The sequence below is a fragment of the Hydra viridissima genome, unplaced genomic scaffold (assembly GCF_058129835.1).
Source record: "Hydra viridissima isolate aposymbiotic clone 2 unplaced genomic scaffold, HvirCarnegie_v1 scaffold_8, whole genome shotgun sequence".
NCBI lineage: Eukaryota > Metazoa > Cnidaria > Hydrozoa > Anthoathecata > Hydridae > Hydra > Hydra viridissima.
Genome location: NW_028324307.1, coordinates 2,415,807 through 2,420,557, shown reverse-complemented (window position 1 = coordinate 2,420,557; position 4,751 = coordinate 2,415,807).

Here is a 4,751-nt window from a genome sequence, read left to right as displayed (position 1 = left end):
ATACGCGATCGTAATATTTTTTTTGACACTTGTAAAATGATAGGATCAGAAGATAATATGAAATGAAGCAAATCCACATTTGCATGTTCCACTGATTCCTGCCTGCTTCTGTGTTCCTGAACAAATTTAAATTCTTTATTCTTCATTTCTTGGGGTTCTTTTCAAATTTAGTCCAATATGCAAGGTTGCGTGTTTTACTATTTAAGTACCATGCAACAGCATCTTGTGGATATTTGAAAAATGATATGAGGCACTATAAATTATAGTAAAAGATCCCTTAAAACCGTCTTGCTTCATAATGGTAATGTAAAACCATCTTTTCCGATTACGCATGTCGTAGGAATGAAAGAGACTTATGAATCCAAGACAGTAATGCTCAATGTAATAAATAAAAACAAACATGCCTGGAATATTTGAGAAAATCTTAAGGTAGTTGCAATTCTTCTGGGAATACCGATGGGTCACTAAATGCGTATGTTTCTTATGCTTCTTGGACAACCGTGATAACAGACCACTCTATGAAGTGAAGGAATGGCCTCTTTGATCCGAGTTTGTCGTAGGCAAGTGCAAGTTACAACGCTAATCCCTTATGGACCCAATAAAGACCTATTTACCGTCTCTTCATAATAAACTGGAATTAATGAACAACTTTGTAAAAGCGAATAATATGCAAAGAAATGCAAGTCAGCAACTTGTACCAAGCTCATATCTGGACTTTTTCCCACCAAACCTTGGTGCAGTAAGTGACAAACAAGTAAAAGATCCCATCAAGACACTTTTTCAATTCAAGCCAACCAAGATGGGAGATTTGTTGGTTTTTATGTCAGGAAACTTATTGCGGCTACAAAAAGAATTTCTAAAGCTTTTTAAGTACTTTTAGTTCTTCAGACCTCAATGAGGGGTGTTAATTCCAAGTTGACATTATGCCTAAATTTCATGTTGTTTTTTTTTATTTTTATTGTACATGAGCATCAGATCAATGATTAAATAGTACTTGATTGGCATTATTTTTAATTTCTTTGGAATTTTTAAAACTTTTTTCCCTGACGTGATAGGAATATTCTGATTTCAATTTTAGAATCAGCAGGTCAGACTTAATGAAGAACGCGTGATTTTATCATGTTTCCGTAGTTTAAGTGGTTTATTTAATAAACTTGTTGCATTTCAAGCCCAAAGTTAAATTGTTAAATCTAGGTTTAGCTAATCTGCCAATATTCCCAGCACACAAAACACACAGGACCTCAAGAAGTTGTTAAAATATTCCCAGCACACAAAACACACAGGACCTCAAGAAGTTGTTAAAATATTCCCAGCACACAAAACACACAGGACCTCAAGAAGTTGTTAAAATATTCCCAGCACACAAAACACACAGGACCTCAAGAAGTTGTTAAAATATTCCCAGCACACAAAACACACAGGACCTCAAGAAGTTGTTAAAATATTCCCAGCACACAAAACACACAGGACCTCAAGAAGTTGTTAAAATATTCCCAGCACACAAAAATTGTTTGAATCATTAATTTGTTTTTGGATAGCTTCTGTTTCCTTTTTCTTCAATGCACTAGTTTCTTTTGCGAAAAGACCGTGGCCGATACAAAACTTGCGGAGGAAGGAATTGGATTTTGCCTTACAACAACAGCTTAATTTTTACCGTTGTATATTTGTAAAGGAACAAGAGAACTTATTAATATTGATCAATTTCTGCTTAAGTTGTTTGTAATTACTCTATCCTGAACACTCGTTCGCGTACTAAGGAATTTAACAAATCTTCTTGTATTTAAATAATTGTTTGAGTAGTTCAATCAAGATGATCATTTAAACTAATTTCTGCTAATGTTTTTGTTATTCTTACAAAAAAATTCTTATTGTTTTCATTACAGATTCTTATTATTTCTTACCTGGAGCGGGGTAACATTTTTACTTTGTTCAAAATTTTTTGTTCTTAAATGGATATGTATTCGAGTTGCATCCCTTGGTGGCCATTCTGTATTCCACAATCATAGATTTGCTTGATTTCGTGTTTATTATCAAGCCCAATGCTTCTTCCGTTACATTTGCTTTTTTCAGCTATTTCCGCTAAGAGGTGTCGGTCATTGTTTCCCAGCAGATTTTTATGCTTTTTTAACATTTTTGAGTTCCCCTTAGGGAGGTTGGAAGTGTCACTTGTTGGACTTTTGTAGCTGCCGCATGTTTTTCCACTTTCCTTAAACTCGTCTTCAACGAAGATGTAATTTTTTCTACGCTAAGAAGAAGATATCAGATTTTGCACTTTTTTTTGTTTGGTTCTGAGGCAACAATCTCCAAACTTCTCATCCAGTCATTCGGATGTTGAATCTCCTTCCGCTATCTGAATTGCACTTTCCTTCTCTGAAAGTTCTATTTTTAAACCATTTTTTCTTGTTTGACTGGCACCGAGATATCTCTGTTACATGATTTCCTATGTATTTTAATATTTTTGATAAATGTAAACAAAACCTCCCCTGTATTTTACTAACTTATTTTTCTAACTCTCAAAAGATATTCTTCTAATCCAAAGTAGCAATCGCTTTTTTTTTAATTTTTCGATTTTAGCCACTAATTGAAAAATTCCAAGCGGTTAATTGACCATGCGAGTGCTAAAATTTTAAATAAAACTGTCTAGGGCATTTCGCGGCACTTTATTTCCATCTTAAACTAAATTTTAAATAACAAGCCACTAAAATATTACCTGAACATCTGCATGACTTGAGTTCATGTATAACTAAAATAAATATAAAAATGCATAAACTTACTTTGATTAACTGCAGACACGTTGGATAATATAAAATCATAACGCAAGTTTTTCAGTTGCACTCACTACGACAAAATATTAAAAGAGGCTAAAGAAGGTTCGTGCTTCCTCTAATTTTACATTTTATTTCAAACTTCATTGCAATGGCAACCATGATAGGTGAACATGAGACAACATCTTGAATTTCTACCTTGATTACTGAGTTTTCTGACCAATTGACGTTTTTGTTAAACTGCTGCTTGATGAGTTTTATGTCAAGCCTTTATTGAAATGTTTTTGGAAGGTCTGTTTGTAATAACAATTGTGTTAGCCTAAGTTTTCTCAAAATCTTTGGTTGCGTTGACCCTTGGCGAACTAAAGATGGGGGCTCAATTACCAAAAATACTTAAAAAGTATTTTTGTTATTTGATTTTGTTCTTACCATGAAAATATTTAGAAATAGTAGGTGTACTAATATATACAGTTTGAAATAATAGGTGTGTTGATAAGATACAGAAAAAAATATTGTTTTTTTCAGAAAAAACAAAACAAAAATTTCAAAGTAGATCAACATTAAAAAGCTTTTTAAATTAGAAAACAGTTGCACCAATAAAAATTGAATGTTTCAATAAGGCAGTTGAGAGACAAATTGTGTCAAAAAGGTGTCTGTCTCCTTAAAAAGTTTTGCATAGAAACATTAAATGCTCTTAAAACGCGCCCGGAAATCTAGAAAGCTGGTGATACAGCACTGTTCTTGTCAGAATTTAGAAAATTTTAGAAAATTGCTAATCTCAGATCTCTGTATATAGTTGTACGTATAAGAGATCCAATAACAACTTGCGTGTCTTCTGTTGATGATGATGATGATAGATTTTTCTTACATGACCAAATGGCAAGAGGGAAGGACACAGCAAATACCTCGTCACACACTTGTCATGTAAATCTAAGTAACTACTTAATAAGCTTAAACCACTAGTATGTCATTTTTGGAAAGTTCACAACTGATCAATCGGAAAAAATGTTCAGAAAACTCAAGTAAGGGTCTGGTGGAATTAATTATATCAAATTTCAACTAGTCCTTTAAAATGTTAGTGGTAAGATATCTAAGGTGTTGTAAGTCGGTATCGACATTGATTCCTTTATTGCAGATCCTGGTGATCTGCGTGATAAATGTGGTTGATTATTGAGTTTTGAAAGTACGAAAGTGTTAAATAATCTTTCACAAATGAAGAACTCTTAACCAAAAAATGTGAATATGGTTTGAATTTGCATTGCAAGTTGTGTTATAAGAATTGAAAGGGGATTTTTTTGATACAAAACGTAATGCATTAGAACTTGGAACACAGAGACAATTATTAGCGGTGACTTAAAGTTATCTACTGATTGTAAATGGGGATTTTATTCAAACACTGTTTCATGAAGTAAAAAAAAATAAAGTTTGTCGAAGGGAAAAAAAATAAAGTTTGTCACTGTGCAACGTATTAATAGTCATTTCTGACTTTTATTCATTTAATGTGATAACAAATAAATTAAAAAAAAAAACTTGAGAGATTTACATCTAATATTCTTTTAACGCCGTTTATTTACACAACGAAAGCACCAAAGCAACCAAGAGCAGCGAAAAAAACAAAGCAGAAACTCATGAAACTAGGATCTTATTGTTAAATTTTCAAAAAGTGAGGTTCTTCGTGTTAAATGTTTAAAAAATACAATATCAATGCAGATGAATTTCCGTTTCTTTAAATATACTGCTAATTTTTGTTTAAAATTGGAATTTATTTTCTTATTTATATATTTTGTTAGTTATGAACAGCATAGTTTCTATTTATTTAAAAATGATAGTGCAAGGCTGTGTGTGTGTGTGTGTGCTATTATTAAATAATTTCTGCTTATTAAATACTCCTTTTTTTTTGGCATGGCCATTTGTAATTTATTGCTTTAAAAGATTTTTTTTGCAACTTTTTTTTTCTTTATTTGTGTGGTTTTTCGATATCAAAAT